The 15,573-nt window shown below is 34.6% G+C and overlaps 1 long non-coding RNA gene across 1 annotated transcript; it reads left to right on the top strand.

Annotated features, from left to right (window-relative positions):
- Positions 1 to 10,511: 10,511 nt before the first annotated feature.
- On the top strand, positions 10,512 to 12,725 carry LOC148763531 (uncharacterized). The gene is made up of 3 exons (XR_016025411.1): positions 10,512 to 10,830; positions 11,482 to 11,561; positions 12,430 to 12,725. It is a non-coding gene; the product is annotated as an uncharacterized LOC148763531 (long non-coding RNA).
- The last annotated feature ends 2,848 nt before the right edge of the window (positions 12,726 to 15,573 follow it).

Here is a 15,573-nt window from a genome sequence, read left to right as displayed (position 1 = left end):
ACGCGAATTTTTCTCGTCTGGTAGGGTGAGGGTGGCGCTTGGCAAGAAAGATGGTGCTTGGCAGGGTGCGTCCACACCCTCCCAGACGTACTACTTTTTTTTTTAATTTTTTTTTTAAATTTATATTATACTTATTTTATGATTCCTAATTAATTAAAATTTTATTATTTATTATATTTTTTTATTTTTTTTATTTTGTTTCGAATGTCTACAGCTGCCCCTCTTTGCGCATTTCAAAAATCAAAAATAGTGCAAAGACGTAGACACTGTTTTTAACTAAATTCTTTAATTCTCTTACAAAGGTTCTTCTTTTTTTAAAAAAAAATGAGATTCTTTAAAGCTGAGGCAACGAAACATTAAAAATGAACTCCTCAAAATTGAGGCTACGAAACTTTAAAAATGAAACTCCTCAAAACTGAGGCAACGAAACTTTAAAAATGAAACTCCCCAAAGCTGAGGCAACATAACTTTAAAAATATGGCTCCTCAAAGCTGAGGCAACGAAACTTTTAAAAATGAACTCCTCAAAGCCGAGGCAACGAGACTTTTAAAAATGAACTCCTCAAAACTGAGGCAACGAAACTTTTAAAAATGAACTCCTCAAAGCTGAGGTAACGAAACATTTTTTTTCTTTTTTGAAATGGTGAAAAATAATCAATTCCTCATATGAGGTTCTACGACTTTAAAGATAAATTTCCCTCTTTTTCAGTTGTTTTAAAACTTTGAACATGGCAATTTAAATATCCTAATCATCTTCATCAGTTTTTTTTTTTTGTATTTTAAAGCCTCCTCTTTGATCAATGGGGGATGAACCGATCACGCTTCCGATCTCTCGTCTTCCCCAATTCATTGCTCACAACTATTTTTTTCCTCTTTCATATGCATGGTCCAATCATTCTTCACATTTTTACTGTTCTCCATTCTGTTGCTATTTCCATTTCTTTCTCTCTTTTCTTAGTCTTTTCTCTTTCTTTTTTATATTACCAAACTCCATTTCATTCCCCATCAATTATGATCCTTTTTCAAAATACTGCAAACATTTCTTTACTTTATCATGCTCTTTATTAAATATCATTCCAATTTTATGACAAATGCAATGCAATGTACTCATATCTCCTCTTTTGGCAGAATGGAAATGATGACAAGGTTGGGAGCAGAAAGGCTATTTTTCATTAGAAAAAAGGGAAGTTTCTACAATCAGGCATAATGACAAGGAACAGGGGAAAACCAATTGATATAAAAGAGATATAGTTCTTTCTTAGTGATTGTTCCGATAGATATTGACAGTAGCTTCGAAATTTTATCTCAACGCAGGCACAAGCATCAGCTCTCTTGTCTTTTGTCTGAACATCTCGGATCATGATTTTTACCCTTTCTGTGTCAAGCCCTTGTAGTATTTGGACCTCTTTCGTGTCTAGACCGCCCTTTCGGGTTTTTGCCCTAAACACATCTCCCATACTCAAGCCGCCTTTTTAGGTTTTCAACTTGAAAATTTTTCTTTCTTTTTCTTTTACGCAAAATATTTCTTGACAGCATCAGCATTCACTGGGTTGGAAAACTCCCTTCTGTCCATCTCTGCCAAAATTAGTGTTCCTCTTGAAAAAACTTTCTTCACCACAAATGGCCCTTCCCAATTCAGCGTCCATTTCCCGCGAGGATCCTGCTGGTTCGGAAGAATTCTTTTCAATATTAACTTTCCCTCTTGGAACTGACGAGGATGTACCTTCTTGCCATATGCCTTCATCATTCTCTTTTGATATAACTGCCCATGGCAAAGTGCCGTCAACCTTTTTTCTTCTATGAGATTCAATTGCTCATAACGAGTGTTAACCCATTCAGCTTCTTCCAACTGTACTTCTTTAAGGACCCTTAGGGAAGGGATTTCTACTTCAATTGGAAAAACTGCTTCCATCCCATACACCAAAGAGAACAGCGTAGCTCCCGTGGAAGTTCGGACTGTTGTGCGATAAGCATGCAAAGCGAAAGGTAACTTCTCATGCCAATCTTTGTATACATCTGTCATCTTTTCAATTATCCTTTTGATGTTCTTGTTGGCTGTTTCTACCACTCCATTCATCTTTGGGCGATAAGGCACTGAATTGTGATGCTTGATCTTGAAACTTGGCACAAACCTCTTTCATCATTGAACCATTGAGGTTACTAGCATTATCTGTGATGATCCTTTTCGGGAGACCATAACGGCATATTATTTCTTTTTGGATGAACTTACATACCATTTTCTAGGTCACTTTGGCATAAGATGCTGCTTCTACCCACTTAGTGAAGTAGTCGATTGCCACCAGAATAAACCGATGCCCATTTGATGCCTTCGGGATTATTAACCCAATCACATCCATGCCCCACGTTGAGAATGGCCATGGTGATGTTAATACATTCAGTAAATTTGCAGGAGTGTGGATTTTGTCTACGTATATCTGACACTTGTGACACTTTTGAGCAAAATCTATACAATCCGTTTCCAATGTGAGCTAGTAATACCCTGCTCTTATGACCTGTCTCGCCAACATGTGCCCACTTGCATGTGCCCCACAAATTCCTTCGTGGCCTTCCTCAACTATTCTCCGAGCTTCGACTAAATCCGCACATCTCAAAAGCACTTGATCCCTACTTCTCTTGTATAAGATGTCCCCATCCAAGAAGAAATTCATTGCCAACCTTCTTATGGTTTTCTTATCATTTTCTGAGCTTTGCTCCGGATACTGCTAGAACTTGAGATAATGCACAATATCATGGTACCACGATTTTCCGTCTACTTCTTCCTCTACACTGGAGCAGTGTACTGGGCACTCTCGAAGATTAATCATGATGGGTTGAATCTTGACATCGGTACCAACGTTGAACATTGCTGCCAGCGTGGCTAATGCATCAGCCATTTGATTCTCCTCTCGGGGCAAATAGGTAAAGCAAATCTTATCAAAATTTTCAATTAGCTTTGAAACATACTTATGATACCGGATTAACTTCGAGTCACGTGTCTCCCATTCTCCTCACAACTGATAAATGACTAAAGTAGAATCTTTATACACATATATGATATCATATTCAGTCAACAACACTTGCCATCTTGCCACTCTATCTGATAAGGATGGTTTCTTGAAGATGTATTTAATAGGATCCAACTTCGCAATGAGCCAAGTGGTATGATATAGCATGTACTGCTTGAGTCGATGCGCCGTCTATGCTAAAGCACAACACATTTTTTCCAATGAGGAATACTTGGACTTGTACTTAGTGAACTTTTTACTCAAGTAGTAAACTGCTCTTTCTTTCTTACTAGTTTCATCATGCTGTCCCAACACACATCCCATGGATCCTTCATTTACCGTTAGGTACAAAAAGAGGGGTCTCCCAGCCACAGGTGGTACCAACACTAGCAGACTCAACAGATATTCTTTAACTTTGTCAAAAGCAACTTGGCACTCCTCGTTCCATGCCCCAAGATTGTGTTTGCGAAGGAGCTTGAAGATTAGGTCACATTTGAGTGTGAGTTGTGATATGAACCGGGCTATATAATTCAACCTTCCCAAGAATCCTCTAACTTCTTTCTGCGTTTTAGGAGGAGGCAAATCACGGATTGCTTGAACCTTATCCGGGTCAACTTCTATTCCTCTTTCACTGACGACGAAACCAAGTAGCTTTTCTGAAGTGACTCCAAAAGTGCACTTTGTCGGATTTAATCTAAGCTGAAACTTTCGTAACCTCTTAAATAACCTTTCAAGATTGGTCGCATGGTCCTCTGTTTTGTGAGCTTTTACAATCATATCATCCACATACACCTCAACCTCTTTGTGCATCATGTCATGGAAAAGAGTCACCATGGCTCATTGATAAGTTACCCCAGCATTCTTCAAACCAAATGGTATTACCTTATAACAAAAGGTCCCCCACATAGTTATGAAGGTAGTTTTTTCTCTGTCCTTTAGTGCCATCTTAATTTGGTTATACCCTGAAAAACCATCCATAAAGGAAAACATGGAATGGCGAGCAGTATTGTCAACGAGGGTGTTGATGTGGGGCAAAGGAAATTATCTTTTGGGCTAGCTCTATTCAAATCTCGATAGTCCACACACATTCTTACTTTTCCAACTTTTTTAGGCACTGGGACAATATTTGCAACCCATTCAGGGTACTTAGCTACTTCCAAGAATCCCGCGTCGAACTACTTTTTCACCTCTTCCTTAATTTTCAATAGCATTTCAGGTTTCATTCTTCTCAACTTTTGCTTAATTGGTTTGCATTCGGGTTTCAAAGGCAGTTTATGGGCTACAATGTCTGTATTGAGTCCTGGCATATCTTGATAGGACCATGCAAACACATCTACATATTCATGAAATAGGTTTATTAGTTTTTCTTTTTTAGTCGGCACCAACATCGTACCAATTCTAACTTCTTTCTTATTTTCTTCATTTCCCAAATTAATCGTTTCAAGTGTCTCTTGATGTGCGACAATTTGTCTCCCCTCCTGTTCTACTAGTCTTAACAAGTTCGGAGTCAAATCATAATCCTCCACGTTTTCTGTATCGTCAAGTTCACTGACACTTATACCTTTTTCAAAATTAACCTCAAAATCACTGTCACTATCATCTTCGCATTCGTTATTTGGAATCTTGGAAGGTAAAGGGAATTGAAAGATGTAGAGCTATTGTATAGATAAATAGTCAAAATAAAGGGATGAGATGACAAGAATGGAAATGGTGAATCATGAGGGGAGATATGAGAAATGCACTACGCATGTCAATTTATTAGAATGATAAATGATAAAAAGCCCGATACATAAAATTTCCAATGCTCTTGGGCATAAGCACGGATGTTTAGTTTGCATTACTTTGAAATTGAATCACAAGTGATAGGTAAACTCATGATGGTCCAGCTGTTCAACTTCAGCTCAGGTGGTCCGAGGTATGCAATGGGGATCCCCTCCACATTTCCTAGCTACTCTTTATCTTCCTCCGTTACACATATTGATAAATCAGAAAAGGCTTCTCCTAATGCTGATACTAATTCTCGGCTCCCAACGGTGAGTGATTCAGGAAAGATGCAGCCTTCGGATCGAAATGTCTCGTAGAGATGAGGATATATCATTTTATGATTTTTCAACATGTGTCCCTTAAAGCGAGCCAACCTTTCCCTTCTTCTTTCAACTATCATTTCTTCTCTTTCCTTCTGAGTCGGCCTATATCCCAAGCCAAATCTTTCTTCATTTTTGGTAGCACGTATTAGCCTTTTAATGCCTTGCAGCTCTTTTCCCAATCTTGCCCCCACTCGGTATCCTTTCCTTACTATCTGACTGACAACCATCTTAGTGGTTTTGGAAAGCCTCGAAATGGGTGGTGTGGTTCCTTCTCCAACATATGTGGTATTAACAAACTCGAAAGATCGAAAGGAACATTCAGGCACTTCTTCCACCGCTTCCACGTAAGGAGTATCCACTTGCTTGCTTATGAGTAAGTCTTCTTCCCCGTTAACACATACAATCTTCCCATCCACGATGAACTTGACCTTTTGGTGAAGCGATGAAGGTATGGCCCTAACCAAGTGGATCCAAGGTCTTCCCAACAAATAATTGTATGAATGAGCGATATCCATAACCTGAAATTCAGTGGTAAAAGTACACGGGCCAATTTATATCGGTAACTCAATGTCCCCTACTACTTCTCTTCTCGTCCCATCAAAGGCTCTCACAATCATCTGGCTCTTTCTCATGTAAGACATGTTGATGGGCAAGCGGGCCATGGTCCTCATGGGCATCACATTTAAGGACGATCCGTTATCAAGCAGCACTTTTGCAACAGTACAGCCTTTACACTTGGTAGTGATATGCAAGGCTTTGTAGTTTCCCCTACCTCCAGAAGAGATTTCTTCATCGCTAAAGGATATTATGTTACCCACTGAAATGTTCCCAATGATGTAGTCTAAATTTTCAACTGAAATGTCATGATTCACATATGCTTGGTTTAAACCTACAACATTTTTCACATACTATATAAGAATTTACATCTATCTTGTGATGAATAGTGTTTTTTTTTTTCTTAACTTTACAAATACTATTTCTTTATATTTCAATATAACTTATTCCTTTCCCTTTTACTTACACCTTATTACAAATAAACATAGAAATTGAATACTTTAATTCTTTTATGCAATTTCTAACGCAGTTGCTTATAAAATTTTTGAAACCCGTTGTACTCTTTTAGTATATGAAGATTTTAACATTCACATTTTTCTCAGAATTTAACATGTGGTTTTGTCATTTTTGAGTTCTTGAAAGGCATTCTTAGGATTTCATGGTGATTATTGGCTACTTTAGTGTTTGGGCATTCTTAGAATCATTCTTAATTTTCTAATGAATCTCTAATTGGATTCATGATTAAATAGTTTAGTCAATGTAAGTGCTTTTGATGGATTGTCATTACTTTAAACACAATGAAAATAATGCCTGTTATCAATTATTTGTTATCATGAATATTTTTTTTCATTTATATGCAACCATTATAATTCTTTATGCATTGATTTATTGTTATCGCATTGAAACAATTTTTTAATTTTTTCTTCAAAAGTATGGTTGCAAATAGGTAATCAACTTCCTATAATTTGTTTGATGCTAATCTTTTTCTTTCGGTAAATCAATAGTACAATTTATTTATTTTTATAGCCATTGTGTGTCAAGTGTTTATTTTCTTTTTCTGATATGTTGTTTTTGTAAGCGTATGCTCAATACAAACATGGCATATTAATCGATTTTTAAATTCTAAATAGGTAAGGAAAGTGCTACCATTAAAGTTTGCATTGCATGGACTTTGCATAGCATCGACTATAAGCGGCAAAATGAAGTCATAAATCTCGATTTTCTTGCTACCAATGACAAGGTGTGTAAACATCTTCTAATATTTAACATTATATCTTCTTATTATTACCGCAAACTATGATACTCAAATCTTCATACATTAATTAACTATATTTCATATGTATAAAGAGATGTAATTCAAGGTACTATTTACAAGATGCAAATCAAACAATTCTAGTTAATATTGAAAAAAGTACTTACTTATGCAATATCAAACTTCAAAGTCTGTAAACCAAAAAAAAGTTATAACACAATTCCAATTGACGCCAATATCGCAATCACTCCTAGAGCAAGGATTGTTGAGGTTTCAACGTCTACCCTTTGATTCCAACGTTAATATTTTAAGTTTATAGAGTTTGAAGATTTACCTCGGAGATATAAAATAAATCAAACTCTGAGTGGTATGTCTCAATTCTAAGATCTTTTTTACTATTTTACTCTTCAAGCGTTTACTAGTTATCACTTTTTCTTACTCATTCTCATAATTTTTGTTATTACAATATATAGTAAATTATTATATGTTTTTCATCTTTATTGTAATATATACACATAAAATTTTAACTATTTATTATGATTAAATATAAATGTCGTTGACTTAGTCATGTCCATCAACAAAGTATAAATTCTATATAACTAAACAATAACTTAAAACAAGTTGCAAAAAGAAATATGAGATTACAGAACATCAAGATTGTTCCATGCCTTCAACTGCACCGCTCCCATTCTTCATTTTTTTTATTTTTGTTTTTTGTTTTCTTTCTGTTCACTATTGCTTATAAACTAATTGATATCCTTTCTTCTTCCATAGGTACAATCATTAATGCCACTCTGTGGAGAGATTTGGCATACATTGTAGATGACAACATCATGGGGGCAAAAACAAAAGTTGTCATATTTTTGTCGAAGTTTCGATTGGTGAATACCAGAGTAAGTAGACTAAATTTGTTCCATTGATTTTTGATTCAGTCATTCTCAAAACTTAATTGCAAATTTTCATAACCATATAGATAAGGCATCTATTGCATCTTGTTCTACTTCAAAAATGTTTGTGGATTTGGATTTACCCATTGTTGTTGAAATGAAAAGTAGGTAAATGTCAAGTTTATATTTTTTATGCACTACATTTGTTTCATTTTGACATCTCTATTTTAGATATATAACTGCTCAAATTAATCACAACTATCTTTGTCTCATGTTCAATGGATTCTCATATTTGATGGAAAAAAATGCAACAGTGTTGTTGCTGGAGGTCCACAATCGACCACAAATACCACTTGATCAACAACAAACTCAAAATCATCTGATGATTGAACAATTGTTGCAAACGGATGTTTTAAAACTTCAGCTAACAACATGTTGTAATGATTGATACCAAGTGTTTCAATTATATTCATTTTCTTTTGCATCAACCATGCACTCTCTTTGAAAAAAATTAGCCATAAAGGAAAACTTTCACTTGCATTGCAAAAATCAAAGATTTTGACTGCATTGGAGGCTAGTACTACATTAGTTGAAAAATATGCATGAAAACATTGCAGTAGATAAGTGAAAGCTTTTGATGCCTAGATCCAAAACACAGAGAACAAACCCCACATCTATAGTATACACAATTAACAAAAATTGTACATAATAATTTTGAACATTTTACAAACTATTGTCTATTTTTTTTCCTCAGTTAAAAACTCATCATGACTATACAAAACCATATAGGGAGCATAATATTTGTGGTGTTTGGAGATGACCATGAGACAGTGGTCGGTGCATTAATAAAAAACTCGCTTTGCTGAATTAGTTAGACAAATACGTGTTACCTGAACCAGTTGCGAAACTTATCGATCAAAAATTGCTATTCACTGTCACCTTGCTCATGAAATCATTAGAGATAGGAAAGCTCAACTTCAAAATCCAAAGTTGTAAACCTGTCAATGAATCTTGTGATCCACTTTTCACAATTAGGCAACCATATGGTGATAAACAAACTGCATCGTCACATGACATAGAAGGAAATTCCAGCATACAAGAATGCCTTCATTCCCCATTAGGCAAGTAGATCAAAGAAGACCTTGGAAATCATGTTCATTCGTCAGGTTAATCAAAATATGCTTGTAATCAAGCCAACGAACATTATATGCTCCAGATAAACCAATCCCCATGAAAGCTTGTCTTATCTCCACCATTCTCGGCATTTTATTGAATTTTCCAATCATAGGAAACTTAAATGGTTGAGACAATACATCTATATCATCATCAAAGAAAACCACAGCAAGTTTATCTTTGAATCTCTCAGAGTTGTGGGTTGTCGAAGTTAAGGATGGATTCTAATTAGTAGTGGTGGCCAAGAACAAGTTTTTTTAAGGTTCTTGGTGAGACAAGCAATAGTAATGGTGAAATGCCCCATACTTTGATATGTGATAAACAAAGATTATCGGATGCTAATCGAGGCCAATTATAATGTTTAAACGTGATGAAAGATGAAAGGAGTAGTTTAGGATAAACTATTTCACAAGCGAAAAAATAACAATAATATAATAATAATTTTATTGGAAGAGAATTTGTGAGATAAAAGGTTATTCGAAAGTCAAGTGAGGCATAATATGTATTTTAGGTACTAAGAAGACAAAATAAAATTTTTAGAATAAAATAATATTTTATTAATAAAATATTATTAAAATATTAATATTTAGCTGGATGTCGAAATTAGTCATGAAGAAGGATCATATGGTTGATCCAAGTGGGGGAGAAGAAATACAAGTGAATTTTTGGAGAAATGAGTGACAAAAGTGAAATACGCGTGTTTGGTTAAGTCGAATCAACGCGGATAAGTAAGTATTTAAATATTGTGGTAATACCGCGTTGAGGTGCAATTTTTAAATTTCGATGGTACACACATCGAGGAAGGAAGCTAGATGAAAATTGAAATTTTTTGACGCATTAAAAGGATCAAATTTAACATATAAAAGTTAAAGGATATGTAATGAAAATTAATGAGAAAAATAAGATGAACATAGAGTTAAAAAAATATATATTAGATGACCAACAAGGGTAGCCGCCCATGTGGTCAATAAAAGAGTCAAAGACTCTTTACTTGGTGAATTGGAGGGGGGGCCAGCCATGTGAAGCAACAAGTGAAGGAAAAAAAGAAAAAAATTGTGATGTGGCCGGTTGGAATAATGTGGAACATTCATTAAGAAATAAAATACTATATATATATATATACTGTCAAACCCTGCTTTGTAAAATAATTATAATGTCATTCACATGCTCGATAGAATGTTTGTATATTTAGGAAGTTCGAGAAATCGTTAAAAGACGATATTGCCCCTAATGGTATCATTGAGTCGATTAAGCCTCGAACTAGTTCAAATAGGAATTTTAAGGTGAAATTAAGAGTTTCACAGTTCAAGGATGACTCAAAATGGTAATTCGGAGTTCGAGGATCAATTCAAAGTCAAACTAGAATTTTCACTATCTAGGGGCAAAATCGTAATTTTACCACCCGAGGACGAAATTGAATTTTTTGAGAGAATTTAGATCAAATTTGATTAAATGGAGCATGATATGAGTATAAGGAGTGAAAATTATGCATTTTGGTCATTTTTCAATTTTTGGGGCAAAAATGTAATTTTTCACTTTACCGGGGTAAAAGTGTAATTTTTAAAAATTTGCTCCACCAAAACTTTGGAAAAGTCTAGAAATTTCATGGAAGACATGGATAAGTGAAGAGGATTGAGTGGTGGAAAAAGAAAGTCAAAAAGATGGCTAGAAAAAAATAAAATAATAAAATATTCAAAAAATAAATAAAATAATAATATTTTATTAAGCCTATTAAAAGGCTTGCAAATTCCAGAATTCTTCATTTGGAGGGTCAGCCAAAACCAGCAGGAGAGAGAGAGAAATAAGAACAAACCCTAGAGTGAGAAAATTCAAAGAAAAAGTGTGATTTTTCAAGGAATCAAGTGTTTAAAGGTATGATTTTTCAAGCTTAGCTTAAGATTTATCATTTTCATGCATTTCTCATCATTTTCCATGGTTGAATCATGTGATTTGAGGATGAATTCAATTCTGGAAAAATGGGTTAGGAGAGAGAAACTTGTTAGATTAATTTGATTTTAAGTTATGTTAGTGTTTTAAGTTAGTTTAGCATATTTAGGAACAAAACAACAAGAAAAGAATTTATTTTCCTCCATTACCATTATTGGCTGAATTTTCTAGGGGAATATTGGCTGATGATCTTGATGTTTACTTGAGCAATTATGATGAATAATGATGAATTATGAGTCTAGAAAAATAATGAAAATTTTCGGAGCAAAAATACGAATTTTTACCCATTAGGGGTATTTTCGTAATTTGTTATCGGGACTGATAATTTGCACCACACTGAGGGACATTAAGTCAATTTGGGTGCAATTGAGGTATAGAAACTGAAAAAAATTAATTTGAGATTAAATTGGACGCGTTAGTAATTTAATCGAGTAATAGGCCGAATTAGGTTAGCACCGCATTTAAGCGGTAGTCGGATAAGTTGCATGTCATATCATGCATATATACCGAGCCTGAATTGATTTTATAATGGTCAAGCATTGATGTGGTGAATTATGTATTGTACATTGTGGATAGGTGGTGAGCAAATTACACTGGTAAAAGTACCAACATTGTGCTTGAAGACTGAGATTAGGAGTACATCGACTCCTAGAACTGTGAGTGGACAATTTATCGTCTTAAATATCTAGAGTAATTATACTTGTTTGATGCTTTTATTGAATGGTGAATTTAAATTATAAAATATTATGTTTTCCAATTAAAATGTTTTTTTAATAAAAAATGAGATTTATACTGGTTTTGAAATCAAATATTGTTTTGGGAAAATTGAGTATATGGAGACTGTGTTGAAATTTATGATTTTATATGTTATTGAAATTGGGGCTTATGACACTATGGTAGCATGATGGCTAAATTTTTGGGGCTGGCATGAAATATATGAACAATTTTGGATTGGTCTCGGTAGACTGGATTACATTTTATTCGCCATATTATGCTACTGAAATTTTTATGGGTCTGGTGGTATATTAAACGGTCACTGCAGTGGTGGGGGTTTCCGTGGACTGCCTATGAGAGGGGCACGGTAACTCAATTATATACTTACCTCCGGGGGGAGATGTTGGGTGAAGTATCTCCTGAGGTATGATTTGAGTGCACCTCACGTTCGGGCCACCACGTGAGAGTGAGACTCAGCCAACGCCAAGGAACGGCTGTGTGTCAGATGTGAAAACATGTTTATGGGTATGGGTCATTGAACAGCCTTGGCGGTCTCAGTGGGATACCTTGACGAAGGTACCCGCGAGAATGATATTGGCAGGGGCCAAGTTTAAAAAAATTCATAAGTCGGGGAAATTTTGATGAAAAGAAATTATTTGGTATAGATTGAAACGAATTTTGTGTTATGAACATTATTGAGATATAACGTTTTTATATTGTCTCCATCTACTCGGCTTTAGATGCTTTTGATGGTAATTGTTTACTCACTGGGATTATTTAATCTCACCCCTCTTCCTATCCATTTTTCAGGCTCAGGACAGTTTGTTGATAGTTGATTAAGACGAGAATTAATCTCGAAGTTGCATCATAGGAAGTAAGGGTTCGTAGCTCTACACTTTCTTGGTTAGTTAGGGGCCCACGTGTCACTGTAAACGAAATTTCATACTTTAATTATCTTTATTACTATATAACTAAATTTATTTTACTTTTATGCTACAAAAGTTATTTTAGGAAGACTTTGAAAATATTGTGTTTTAAGAAAATAGAATATTTTATTTAATGTTTTTATTATATTCAAATAGCTATAATTTTACTTTAAATGAATGTTGTAGACTTCAAAATTTAATTTAAATCATGAAATATGTGTTTCCACTTACATATTACATTTTTCGAAATTTCAAAAAAAAAAAAATTGACGAAAATGCCCCTGTGAGCTAGAAAATAATATTTTATTGTTTTGAGTTGGAACCAACTTATGTTTTCTTGAAATGCGAGATTTATCTAATTGTCGCTCACCGGGGAGATGCGGAAGTTGATGCTAAGCCTTGCGGGGTTTCGATCGGCATTCGGGGTAATGAGTGCTTATCGGGACGTCGCGGCGGTTGTCACTGGTTCGATGGGAGTTCCGGGTCGTGACATATACCATTGAGTAAACTAAGTAAAGAAGACAAAGAAGAAGAGAGGTCGGTTGAGGAGAGTAAAAGAGAAATAAAAGAGCAAAGGAAAAAAAAAGAACCGAGAGAAAGAAAAATAAAAAGAAAACCATGCGTGAGAAAGGAAAACAAAAGGAAAAGATAGCTGAGTTGAGGGGCAGTTTTTGCTACCATTCAAGAAGGAAAAGAGAGCCATTTAAGGGATGGTTTTAGAGGTTGAAAAGTGCCATTTTTTTGCTGATTTTGGAGGTCAAAAAGTGCAGATTTTTACAGCAGAATTTGAAGATTTTGAGGTGCTGTTTTGGGTAGTTAATTGTTGTTGTTTCGGCTGTCAATTCTTGGAGGGAAAAGTGCAGCTTAGCTGCTGAATTTTTGAGGAAAAATAGAGCAGCATAGCTGCTGATTTTGAAGCAAAAATAAGCAGCCTTAGCTGCTGAAAAATTAAAAGTTTAAAGGCAAGAAAGGGTGACCGGTGGTGAGAGGGAGAGAGAGGAAGAGAGTGGGATGGTTTGTGCATGGGAAGAGAAGAAAAAGAAAGACAAACAAGGCTGGTAGACAGTGAGAGAGAAAGAAAGAAAGAAAAGAAAAGAAAAGAAAAGAAAAGAAAGGAAAATAAAATAACAAGATAGAAAATGGGCATGGCCCAACAAGATAGAAAATTGGACATGGCCTAATAAAGGAAGAATGGGCATGGCCCAATTAAAAAGAAATGGGAGAAGTCCATGAATAAAAGTCCAAAAACACCAAAGGAAGAAAAATCCAAAAAAAAAGGAAGGTGGACATTTAGGCCAACCTAGCTTAATTGGGTAAAATTTCTATACTCTTCACCATGATTTATTTTGAAATTGGACTATATGAAGGCTAGCTTATTTTTTTTAATTATGCATTGGTTAGTTGGTGATATGAAGTAAATTTAAATTGTTTAGAAGATTGAAATAGGCACTTAATATCGTAAATAAGTTATCGGTGTTAATAATCTAAAGAATTACGTGAACGAAGGATATAATTAATTATAGTAAAATTATATTAAGATATGAATTAGGTGAGTGGATTTATAATAGAATGAGAGCAAGGGAAGTGGAATTAATGCACTAAATATGGTGGATTTAAATTGTGCTAGGAAAGTTAATGTGGAAGCGTGTTGAGCAAAGTATATGATTGACAATTAAGAGTAATTGTACGTGTATATGAAGCAATAGCGACGTAGAAATCTCGCTATTGTGAGGTGAGTAACCTTACCATCATTTTAATTATCTAAAGTATGTTTTTATTCGGTTTTGGTGAATTTTATGAAAATGAGTTCAAATGGTAAATTTTTATGTTTTGTAAACAAAATGTGTTTAAATGAAAAGACTTCATAAATTGTCTTGAAACGAAATAACGATTTTGAAAATAGAGTAATTAGAGACCACTGGTATGTTGTAAATTTATGATTTGAAATTGATGGCTTATGTTATATTGTTATTGTGTTGGCATGACTGGTTGGGCTGTGTTTTATGAATTGTATGAATTGTTTTATTTTACCCTTGCAGGTTGGGTAGTATTATATTAACCCTGTCATGTTGTTAAAATTTTATTATATGGTGGGTTTAGCTTGTTGCAGTAGGCGAATTCTGTGGACCAGCTTATTAGAGGGGCACAGAATCCGGATATATATATGTACCTCGGTTGGAGAGATGCGTAGGGTATCTTTTGAGGCATGGATAGAGTTCACGTCATGCCGAATCACCTCGTGATGATGAACTCCGCTAATGCCAAGGAACAGCTATGTTTTTCTCAAACTAAAAATATGTTTTACGTGTATACAAAATTTTAACAGCCTTGGCGAGCTCGAGTGTACGCCTCTGATCAAGGTGTCATCGAGTATTATTTGATGGCATGAGCCAAATGTTTATGAAAGCCATAAGCCTTAATAAGAAATTAAATGAAATACAACCGTTTTCATGGGTTGGGATAAACTTTCAAATTGTGAAATATTTAAAATGATGGGATATTTTAATTGTCTCCTTTTGCTCTGTTTTAGCTGATTTAAATGGTATTTGTTTACTCACTGGGATTTTATAATCTCATCACCCTCTTTTTCACCCATTTCAGGCTCAGAGTAGGCTGTAGGTAGCCGATTCCATCGAGGGCTTTCATTGGATTGTGTCATCCGAACTGTAGGTTCACCGTTTTCCTCACTTCTACTCATTAGTGGGCCCGCTTGATATTTTAAATTAAATTAAATTAATTTAAATGCATTGGTTTACTGTGTCACAGTATGAATGAAATTATTTTGCTTTTATGTTATAAAAAGTATTTATGTATAACTCTAAAATTACTGTTTATAAAAAAATAAATCATTTTATTGAATATTTTGTTTTATCTTCTTATTATATTCAAACAATTATAATTTCATTTTAAATAAAAGTTTTAGATGCCTAAACTTATTTTTAATTGTGAATTATGCGATTGGTACTTGTTTACTACATTTTTAACTAGTTTCGAAATTTTTAATGGAAAATGACCAAAATGCCCCTAT

Source organism: Theobroma cacao, chromosome 3, assembly GCF_053813885.1.
Source record: "Theobroma cacao isolate CCN51 chromosome 3, ASM5381388v1, whole genome shotgun sequence".
NCBI classification, from domain to species: domain Eukaryota; kingdom Viridiplantae; phylum Streptophyta; class Magnoliopsida; order Malvales; family Malvaceae; genus Theobroma; species Theobroma cacao.
Note: the sequence above shows the minus strand (reverse complement) of the source record. Positions and strands in the feature narration are given on the sequence as shown.